Genomic DNA, 12,433 nt, shown 5'->3' with positions numbered 1-12,433 from the left:
ATTCTATCATATTCATAGATACTAAATACTACACTCGAGTACTTCCATTAACTTATCCAAAACTAACTTCCACAGATGCGCACCTAAAAGAGATCCTGTAAGTTGGATGATTCTTTTAATATCGTGAAAACAACCTCTAAGTCCTACAGGTCATCAGTGGTTTTCTTTCCCGTAGTGGAGCCTATTAGCGGTGGTTGAAGTATTCTGAAAAAATCTGTTCACACACTGTATATGAGGCTCTCTAGGACTTCACTGAGCAAATAGGTAATCTGTCAGTCTTTAGAAAAACGCCCTATTCAGTAAATTTAATGTCTGTTTCTTATATTTTTATTTAACTTTATTTACTATTTTCTATAAATTTCATTTAGTTTCTTTCACTTGTTAGTAGCGCCTGTCTATTTTAACCCTGATGATGGCCCTCTTAAGGGGCCTCTACATGTTGGCCAAGCCATGGCGAACTCAGACATGCAAGAGCATGTGGATGGGTGGCTTGTACGAGTTGGCCTAAGCTCGTTACCGATCTGTCGTGAGTCGATTTTTTGGACACAGATCAAAGGGGTTCGTGAGAGCGCTCGTGTATCGTCTCCACCATTGTTCTTTGCCTAGTTGCAATTGAGAGCTGTTAGGAGGTTAAAGGTGTTTGTTGTGACAGTTTATAATAAGTTTTATATTTAATCTTATTTATTTATATTTAATATCCTTTTTTTGTAATAAAAATAATATAATCCCAGTGCAATGGCTGAAACCACTAGTACGTCCGCCATGCTTGCCTCTCTGAATAACACTGACATGTAGATGGTCCGCTCTTTGTTTACCGACCATTTGTACAAGCCTCTGATTCGTGGCGAGCGGCCAACATGTGGATCCGCCTTTATGTTTGGACCAAAAGTCGGCTTGTAATAATAAGTTAAGAATTTCTTTTATTTCATAAGTTATTTACAAAGTTACTTTGCTGATTATCATAAAAATATAAATTCTTTTTTAATTACTTTGTTTTGTGAAGATGTCAACACGTTATTTCTTCTTCCTTTTGATATACCTATTCTCATCAAATGCTTCCTGATCAAAATACATATACCTACTTCAACTTCAACGCTTAGTTGTGCAATTTTCAAAGACACTTTTCGTTAGATAACTTTAGAGAGGCAAGTCCCTTTGTGAGGAGGTAGCGAGCCATGCGCTGATGCAGCCCGATCGGATCTCTGACCCTTACACTTGAGGCTGACCCCGCAGCACATATCTCGCATCTGGTACCAGTGAATCTGCTGCTACAGATCTTCAGATACCGCCCTTCTAGCCCTCCGTGGTGGAGGTCAGCAATTTAATGCTTCAACAATTTACTGAAAGCCATGACGTTTAAGGTCCCCTTTAAAATACTGAAGACCTGACACATTTGAAGTCAAATAGACTTGACACTTTTAGAATGAAATAGTATACAATTTTTTTTATTTCAAAGTTTTCGATGTGATCCGTAGGTAAATATTCTGTATCACAAAGTGGGAAAACGTAACTAAAACAATTATTCCAAACCGGGTAAACCTGATAATTTATGGTTGATAGATAATTGTGTAAAGCTTAGAAGGTATAACAGATAGTCAGGATATCAGTGCGTATTTTTGATTCAACCCAAATATGAGGGCCATTATCAGAGGAAGAATTTGTCGAGGTGCTCAAGGAGTTCCCATTAAATGGGGAGATATATGAAATCCTTTTTATCATAAAAGTATTAAAATAAATACAGGTTTTAATACGAATTTATTAAAATAAATAGTTAACAAAAGAAATACAAAGGTAGTTCAGCAAAATGTGGCGAGGATGTGCCAGATAGGGTAAGACCAAACCAACGAGGAATTCAAAAAATATATACAATGGTTTATTAATGAAACAATCAGTTTTATTGTTTGCTTGGGGATTGTGTAATTAATAAAAAATGCTATCACGCTTCGCTGATATATCCTCTTTGTGACTTCCGCAATTGTTCTCACCAATTCACATTCTTTGTTATTTTGTTGTACCCTTTGAAAAGTGCTGTTTTTGCTATGCGAGATTTGTATGGTGAAAGATCGCAAAGTTTGTATTTGTCAATATTACGTCGATGAAATGTTGATAGAAGGCATTATATAACAAAAACAAAAATGGGGAACGTTGAGATTTTTTTTTATTATTTGAAACTTTAGTTTAGTGGTAAAATACTCTAATCTAATATTTTATTGATAAAAAGGAGTTAAAATTAACTGAATGTACTCTTACATTAAAATAAGAGTTGTTGGAATGTGCCATGGCTTTATTCATGGTACCTTCAAACACCTTTCAACTATAAAGGAGGAAAAGGGATGTCACAATCTCACCCCACCCAGTAGGGGTGCCCTTGTTCTGTATTGTAGGCATAATCCACTCAGTGGGTTATGCCTATTTAGTTGGACCAGACATTTGTAATAAGTCCAAAGAAGTATTGATTTATTTTTTTAATTTGAAGTGTTTTCTGATTAATTATTACATAACTTTAATATCACTAGTCTGAAGGTTAATATATTTTTTCTCAATACACGGGCTTTATCTTCCTTTTTTATGAAATCTTGGTCCCGGTTTTTTTTCTAAGGTCGTTTATAAAATTACTCATACTGATTGCAGATATTGTGAAGTAGATGCAACTGTATAAGTTTTTTTTTAATGCTTCCACCTTATATTGGTATGCTTCGTTTAACTATGAATTCCAACTCATATTCACCACTTCAGTTGTAGGAGCCATCATTATCGGCATTATGTTTTTAGTATAAACTAAAGTAGTTTGACAGCTAATGTAGCAATAGTTAGCTATATAAATTAAGAATAAAATCTAAGTTTTGAAGGAGTGAACTAATTGTTTTCAGCAATTAAAACAAATAAATTAAAAAGGAGTAAATTTAACAATACCTTTTTCGACGATACAGAGATGAAATTTAATATTTTATGAAATAATTTTAAATCTTGTTTTGACACCATCTTGTAATCTCCTCTTGAATGCTATTTTATTGCTTTCAATTCTTATTGTTGGTTGGTTACAAAAATAAAACCGACCCTATCTGTTGCTCCGTATTTTGTTTATTTTCCCCTTCCCATGTTTAGCTGAATCCTTTAGACCGAAATAGGATCTCATGACTAGACTTGGTAAACCGTTGTGAGGTGTAAGACAACTAGGAGGGTTATTGGTGTTTCGCAAGGGGTACAGGTACTGACTACTTTTTGCCGTACCCTTTTGTTCAGGAGCGGTGCCTAAAAAGTGATGTTTATTCCCTTCCCAGTGTTTGCCTACAGCTAGACAATAGCAGTTGGCCCTTTGTGCTCTGTAGCTCTCTGAGGAATAGGGAAGGGAGGAAGGGAGACAGATAGCTCGGCCGAGGAAAAACCGTCTCTCCCTAATCGCTTTTCCTCCTAACAGTTATCTCATATTTATGGCCTCTTTCTTAGACCGTGCATCTTTTATGTATAGTGTACTCTCTCGTGCTACAAAAGGTATCTAATCTTGAATTATGTCCATTGTTTTTTATCTGAAAGTGAATATTAAATATAAGAACTCAGGTTAAGGAATATTTTTCGAAATCGCTGATTAAACAATTTTAGGGAAAAAAATCATATCATAAAACATTTAATGTATTTTTTACAAATATGATTTTCTAATTAGGGAGTGGAGTTCCTACATATAAAATATAAAATGTCAAGAAAATATAAAAGATAAATGTTTGTAGGAAGAAATTATGGATGGCGATCAAGAAAGGTATAAAAAACTATGGATTATTAGAATGATGTACATTAATATATAATTTTTCGGTTACTTTTGTACCTTTCTTCACCGTCTATTGGACCTTTTCCTACAATTAATTACATACGGTTAACTAATAATTTTCCAGTGGAGCAAATGAAAAAAAAACATGTAAAGTATCTACCTGATATATTGATGATAACATATAAGTTAATAGTTAGAAATTTTATTAGTCCTTTATCATTATAAATAATGTATATAATTGTTAGTGATTTTTTAGTCATTTAGTTAAGATCCTAACACTCATATTTGAAAAATGTAGTTTTGGCAGATTTGGTCGATGTTATTATTTAAAACTGAATTGTAAAATGTTAATACAACGGTCAGTAATCCTTAGTTCCACAAAAGCAGTGGTTCCAAAATGGAAGTCCGTGTTAAAGCGGTCCGCAGGCTTCTATGGGTTAGGAACCAACTACTACTCTAAACCAAATATTAATCTGAAATGATTATATTTGATGTTTCTGTTGATGATTCTGAATATAAAACGAAAATATAATAATAGTTTCCTTTATCAGAAGTCTTATTCTTATTCACTATCATTTTTACAATTTATAGGTCCTAAACACTATTTTATTTTACAATATTTTCATTATTTTAGGTAATCTTAGAGTTGTGTAACTATTACTTTAGTATTTTGTAATCTTCCCTAATTGATTTACCTAATTAAATTTCTTATATTAATCATCCTGACTTAGATTATATATTTCTTCATACAAAATATTTCATGCTAATGAAAAGATATATTTTTATTTTTAACTGAAAATTGAGAAAATACTTGGTATTAGTAAGTAATCGATTTGGATTTCGGAATTCGTATTTAAATCAATATAAAGCTAAATAAAAAGCAAATATTTTATTGGCATTTTGAATATTATAGTATTTAACATCTTTGTTGAAAAATATTCTTTTCTGGTAAGATAAACTAGGTCATCCATTCGCAGAGTTTTCTTGAATGAGCGTATGTGTGAGAACGTATAAAAATACAATTGTAAAGAGTATAAACATTCAATCAATCAAAAGCATATTTTAGGTACTGTTACTGTTGTTGACTATAATAAATTTAGGTTCATTTTGATACACATTTTTCTTCACCCGTCCCAACAGATATGGGGCAATATTTATTCATGATTCTAAAAAATATTTATTTTATCTAAGTTAACAAAATCACTACAATCATATTGCACTGGATTAAATGTTTATTCATGTCTAATGAGATCCCATATAAAAATTTAAAGTAAGAATCCTTGGGGAAAAAATAAAACATAATAAAAAAAACAAAAACAAATATTCGTCATTATCATGTATCACTTAGTTTTGATCCAGCCGCAGGGAGGAAGTAGCTCTAACCCACTTGAGTATATGTAAGAAGCAGAAAACGGCCACCTCCAACGTGCAAATATTGTCAGTCCATTCTCACGATTAGACATATTTTTGAAGAATGTACTCACTATTTGCCAACAATAAACAGGATAGGACTGATCCCAAATTTATCAGAAGCTCTCACGGATGAGGAAGCTAAAATTACATTAGTTTTGAATTTTTAAAAGCATATCGCCTTCTTTCTAAATTATAACTCCTCTTCCATTTTAATTTTTCTTTTTTAAATTTATTATTTTAATTTTATTTATTACTTTTAGCATGCAATAGGCGTTGACGAGGGTTTTACGTCTTTAAGCAACAATAAACAAACATATTAGTTTTGAATAAATCATTGTCGGATACTATTAGCATTTTTCGATTTCGAACTATTGCATTATTACTCGATAAAACCTTATAACTCTATAAAACATACTTATCAGGCAAATTTCTTCAAGCAAAACAATTAAGAAATTTAAATAAATGAAGGTTACAACTTTTGGAATATATAAACACAAAAAAAAGGTTATCCACTAAAGGAACATTAAAAGGCGTGATACAGCGAAAATATTTCGTTAATGATTATTACCAACTTGTACTCTAACTCAGTTGAGAAATTAAAATGGCTGTACTGATGATAGATATGACGTATTTTTTTTCATATAAATTAACTAATATAATACCGAATCGAGCAACTTATCTTCATCGGGAGAGAGACACATATTGTATATATTTCATATCCTGTTCGTTTCTTTAATAGTCGGCCGCAGCTGGGATAGCAATTTGAATACAGGACTAGCCCCAGAGGGGAGGGGGTAGCCCTAGCGGAGGGGGAGGGAAACAGGCAGTGCGTGGCCCGCTGCCGGCCGTCGAGCAGGTAAGTGCCCGCTGTCCGAGGGGGCGTGGCCGGTCAGGACCGCCATCTTCTGTCTTCTGCCCGCTGGTCACCCTTGTCCGGCCCCGCGCATGCGCCCCTCCTCCTTCCACCCCCTCCACTCTTCTACCTTTTTTTTTATTGCGATTGTAACCAAATGATAAAGCAATATCCACGTGTCCTTCTGTGTCGTGACGTTTAGAATGCGACAGCTGAGTATTACTACTCTATATAACTGTCTGTTCTGACAGATGAAATCATACTTCAAAGTTAGTTCAAATCTGTCATAAAGAAACTCAATTGGCTGATTAAAATGGTCAGACTGAATCAATAAAATAATTACATTTGAAAGGGAAATCTTAAATATCATACAAACAACTTAATTAGGTGTTTAAGAGTATCTTTAATCACGGTATTATATTATCAATTTGGTGCAAATTAATGGAACGTGTTAAATTAACACCTCTATCGCAAATTACAATTAAAATTATATTCTAAACCAAAATTAAAAATCATACTTAAGAAAAAAAAGGAATTTTCGATACATAATTTTACTTAATTCAAATAATGAATTTAAATTAAATACATTGAAATAATTAAATTTAAATAGAGTTATGCTCAACAACTTCTTAATGAATAATTTATATAATTATAATTACATTCAACGTAATCGGATATCATTAATAAAACTATCGGTAATTATTCAGAATACGATTTAACTTCCACTACTATTCAAACTGCTAAATTTATAGCTAAATAAATATTTTTGGTGTATTTTTATTAATTATTCGTATGGTTTTATTGCAGATAACAGTAATTTTTCTGTTTTCAATAATAACAATAATACAGTTGTTTTGAAAACTTTAGTATATATTTTTAAATTTAAAACTTTGATTAGTTTAATCAATTTAAAATTAATGCTAAATGGAGTTTAAATTTTATAAAAACATACTAAAATTATTTTTTATATGTTAATTCATATACATTTCATCTTTATATTCAATGTGGGAGATCTCATATTATTCTTCAACATACATGAATCAGTAGTCTATTTTATTATTAGATGTTAATTCATCAATTAACTTCATATTAATTTAATGCATGACTTTTATTAAAACTAAGAATTACTTTTTTATTTCTTTATACTTTTATGATTTAAAAAATATTTGTAACTTTTAATCTTTTATTATTTCTTTCTTTCTTAGTATGTAGATATTTATTTTTTTAATTTATATTGTTTTTATGTTTCTTAGAATGTTGGTATTTATTTATTTTTAAATATTTTATTGTTTATTTATTTATTAGTATTTTGATATTTATTTATTTTAAAATATTATATTCACTTTTTTTTAGGTATTTTATTATTTATTTATTGATTAGTTCATCGATATTCTTTATCTATTTCTAGATATTTCATTCATAACATTTTTATCTTGAAAAATTGTATTATTTATTAATTTTTTAGTATACTGATATTTATGTATTTTGAAAAATTTTATTTATAATTTCTTGGTTTTTACTATTTAATTGTTTGGTATTATGTTGTTATTTATTTATTAACTTTCACTTACTTCTACTTTTACTTACTTAATATATTTAAAAATTTTCATTATTTATTTGTAAGTATGTTGATAGTTATGTATTTTTAATTATTTGATTATCTATTTATTTGAAATATTTTATTCATAATTTATTACTTTTAAATATTTTATTTTGTTTAGTCAGTGTATATTTATCAATTTTTAGATATTTTATTTATTTATTTTTAATGAGTTTATGTTAGTATTTTTTTAAAATAATTTAATATTCATTGACTGCTATTATTAATTCTTCAATCTATTATTGATTATTAATCGTTTGAGTTGTATGGACAGTTCAATCTTGGATTTGTAACTGATCCTGGTAACATGTCCAGGAGATGAAAAACGGGATTAATTCAAATTTGGAAACTTTCATGAATCTTCTCAAAAAATACTTAATTCAGCGATTTATTTCTTTTTGAACCTCAACCTAAACTTCGAACATTAATTAGATGAATCAGTGGGTGAGTTTCATAAGGGGATTAATACCTGAATTATACATATTTCTTTTCACCTCAATTTTTTTATTATTTATATTTATCGCCTTTGAATTCTCATACCTCATATATGGGAATCTTCATTGAGAATAATTAGATTTTTTGATTTAGTAAAATTGTTTATTAATTTTCAGTAAAAGTATTCATTAAATTAATTAATCAATGCTAAAAATTCTCTGATATATTTGTAAACATAAACCTATAAACTCAATTATTTAGTCTAAAAATTAACGCAAAAGTAATAGCTCAATTTTTAAACTTAAAATTCTACATACTTTGTAAATATTTCAAAAGTTAACCTAAAATAGGCAACCAAGTAGTAATTCTGATTCAAAAGTCTTAATAATTCATAACTTGTGCTTTAGGGACTTACGCAACGTATTTCAATAGAGATGTATGTAATTAAGTTCACACGGTCCGTTTTAAGATCTTCTGAAAAAAAAAATCAAAGTATAAATATATCAATAATAAATGAATATGAAATGTTTTTTAAAGTCAAAGAAATGAATGATTTAATCGAACGACTATGATTGACATAAAATATTAATAATAATCAAGGTCTTAATTAAAATTATAATTGAAACTAATCGAATTTATGACTCGGAATTTGCAAGTTTCTCTTCAGGAAATCTCATATTTTAACAACTGCATTGATGTCATTTTGTTTTTATAGAAATGAGTAGCTTAATAATGATTTTTTTTTAATTAATGCAACTATTCCCAACTGAATATTAAATATTGTATTGTTTGGAAGTAAACCAGTTGTGAATAAGGAAAATTAAATTAATTAAATCTATACTGCAACGACCCATGAAGGATCAGGAAGTGCTGTTACTAAACCAACTGCTGTGCAAGAAGGTGCACTACATATTTATTTGATATTGGGTCAACACCCGTACAAATAGAGTTATTCAATTATATATACCATTGGTATATGTATATGTATTCTACAGGAATAATAAATTGAAAATTGTTAAGAAAAAAAATAATGGTCTACAATATAAATGATTTCAGTATGCTAAGAGAAAAGAAAAAGAAAAAAAAATCCCTTTTCTCTAAACCTGTTTAGAAAACCTTTATAAGCAATGTTCAGTCTGATTAAAATCTGTACCGCGACAACCCATGAAGGGACAGGGATTCTCTACTTTGTAAGGAAGTACTTTTATTAGACCAACGGTTGTGAAAGGCGGTGGATTTGGTCGGAATCACGCTCGACTGTCAGATTTCTACCCAATTAAGGGTACCCAATTTATGAGACTGGGTGGATCCCATGAGAGCTCCAGAATTCACAGAGTTGACTCACGGCTAAACAGAAAAACAATTTTCTACCCAGCCGGATTCGAATCCTAGTCCGTGGGGTTAGTAGTTTAGTGTCTTACCACTAGGCTACGCACTCCCAATTAGTGAAAAAAGAACTACATATTTTGAAGGTATATTCTGAGAATTATGCTTAGAATGGTAATATTTTGGCCGAAACCCCATCAGCTTCAGAAAACTTCTCTAGGCCTGGTTACTTTACCTAGGATCGGTCCTAGTTACTTGTGTTAGTGGTTATGTCTTAACTGATATAACTAAGAATAAGGGCAGCGAACCAAATTATGAAATCAGTTAATATTAAAAAATTAAATAAAAATAGAATAAGCTAGGTCGCTAACTGAATGAAGTTAAATGAAGTATATGTTTAAACCAAGAGAATACGGCGTACTTCTTTATATCTATAAAAACATAGTATTATTGATAGAGGGTTGTGAAGGGAACTTGAAGACAACGAGCTAAATTCAAAATGATTTATTTCGCCGATTCAATATTAATATTTTTCACTCGTTTTTCATTTATTATTTATTTTTATTATAATTCATTATTTTTTCCGTTGTTACATATATGATAATTATTGTTGATGAATCGGTACATATAAATGAAAAAAAAAAACTGATAGAGACATAAGACAATTTAAAATACTTCGGCACATTCACAATACAAGTATTCGAAGTTCAAGTTTTTAGTTGAAATAAAAATTAAAGGTAAGGTCAATTCTTCATATAATTCTTTATTAATTTCAAGAAGCACTAACACAATTATAAACAGGAAGTGTTGTAAAATATGAATGTATACTGTCGCCATTATATAAATTTCAAATGTCTAAAATATCATTCAATAGATCGACTCGAAAGAATCTTCAGAGGACATGATTTTTTCTAAGTCCCTCTCAAAAACTTCAATTTTCTAAAGCTGGTGGAGTTTCGATTAAAATATTATCCAGATGTGCATTAAAATCGTCTTAAAATGTTTTATATGAAATTATGGAAATTATTATATATTCAACACGGATATAGAGCTTTAAAGTTTTAATAATCATGTATGAACTTTAAACTAAATGTACCAAACGAATTTCAACAAAGCTTAATCCAATAAAGTGTGAACATTACCGCTACGCCCACTTCACAAGCCTGTGTAACCATATTGTTACAAGTATCTAAAATACAGTCTCGCCTCGTTTTCTTCACGTTCCTTTATGTATTTTGGTCGTTAACCAGCGTTATCATTTAATTGCTCCACAGCAGATTCTAACATTACAATTACAAATTTAAATAATAACTATTCCAGACCACTAATAAATATTTATATAAGTAATTGTCAGAGCTGGTTGCCTATATGATAAAAATGCAGAGCATTGTCTGGTTCGCATTCGTGGTTTGGGTTTTTTTAAATTTTGTTTGTAATTTTTTTTATAGTTTTTTTAATTTACATACAAATAATACGAAATTATTTCCCTAAGGTCTCAACAAAATAGAATTAAGCTATCCACCTTTCTCCTTTGTAGTACAGAAGAAACAAGGGACATTTTCACAGGTGGTAGGTGAAAATAACTTCCACAAAGATATTTTTTTTGTTGCTGTTTGTAAAAATTTGAGAAGTTTTGAAAAATCTAAGCCATCAAAAAGCTCTTAATGGCCACTATTTCCGATTTAAAGAAATCTTGGGTCAATATACAGAAAACGTCACGTTGAAAACAATTAAGCTATAATTAAATTAATATAAAATAAAACAATGACAATAAATAATAAAATAGTGGCCAAACTACTGAAAAGTCTAACATTTTCCCTTATTTTTCTCTCAGTCCTCAATATCGTCTAAGATATCAACTAAATGATAATTAATAAAATCTATTTTATAGTGTATAAATGTATATAATTTGTTACAATTTGGCTTTCTCCAAAATCTTGAAGTGTAACATTTTCCCCAATACTGTTTTTCAATTTTTTTTTGGCAAATTTGGAAAACACTACGATGTTGTGTTAATGGAGAAATGGAGTTTTGATTGACAAGTGTACGCTTCACAGTTTGATATTTGCCAAAATAAATTCACAAAATATTTATTTCTCGTGAAAACCGCAAACAAACGAAGATGATTATTACAGACTACTTTATGGAACATTTGCCTGGCTTCAAATTAAGTTTTGATAGATACGTGTACGTCTCTCTGTCACTAAGATATTTATAAGAAATAAATTCACAAAATATTTTTTTACTAGAACTCAAATCGGGTTTTCTTGTGAATTAGTTCCACTTAAAAACCTACACCTCCTCTAGTATTATTTTTTTAAAATGTTATTTAACATTTATATTTTGGGTTTTAGTTTAAAAATAAATTAGCTTTCGAAATGACACAAAAAAATAATGGAAAACTAGAAACCACCGCATAAAATAAATGTCCTCACCGATATTAATGTCAGTGAAAGCCTGTTTATTCTTTAGTTACTGACTGTGCATTAGAGAAGGCGGTAAGGAATAAGAAAGGCTGGCGATAAGATGGCCGGAGATCTGAGCTACCATCAATATCCGTTCCGTCTCCTGTGATTTATGGCACCGCGCGGCTACCATTTGTAACCCTGACCATCGCCGATACTCGGGCATTATCAACGCCTCTGAAAGCGGTTTGGATCGAGCCACGGACTACTGGGACATATGAATTACCAACATCAACCTACAAAAAATCAATATAAACTGGAGTAAAAGGTTGAAGACCTTCTGTTGAAAAGGACAATTCTCATCTTCATATCTTCAATTCATCAAGTAAATCAATCATTTTTTATCTTTTATTGAAAGAAGATAGTTGATCGCATGAAGTAGATTGTAGGAAGATAGTCCGGGTGACGGTTAAAGGTATCAAAATAATAATAGAAAACTATTTATTGCTAACCAACGTTTCGCCCCACTGTGCAGGGCTCTTCAGGGCTAAATGAAATAACAAGATACAATAATAGATAATATAATTGACAAAACATTTCAAAATAATTGTTATGTTTATAAAGTATATATAAAAAAA

The 12,433-nt window shown here is 30.2% G+C and overlaps 1 long non-coding RNA gene across 1 annotated transcript in view; it reads left to right on the top strand.

Annotated features, from left to right (window-relative positions):
• Nucleotides 1–6,011: 6,011 nt before the first annotated feature.
• LOC106689579 (uncharacterized) overlaps nt 6,012–12,433 on the top strand; it is a 99,251-nt gene continuing 92,829 nt past the window's right edge. Inside the window, exon 1 of the long non-coding RNA XR_001344467.1 lies at nt 6,012–6,032. This is a non-coding gene — a long non-coding RNA (uncharacterized lncRNA). The remainder of the gene's footprint in view (nt 6,033–12,433) is intronic.

This window comes from Halyomorpha halys, unplaced genomic scaffold (assembly GCF_000696795.3).
Source record: "Halyomorpha halys isolate HHAL.00 unplaced genomic scaffold, Hhal_1.1 Scaffold1399.1, whole genome shotgun sequence".
NCBI lineage: Eukaryota > Metazoa > Arthropoda > Insecta > Hemiptera > Pentatomidae > Halyomorpha > Halyomorpha halys.
This window is presented reverse-complemented; position numbering and strand designations above follow the sequence as displayed.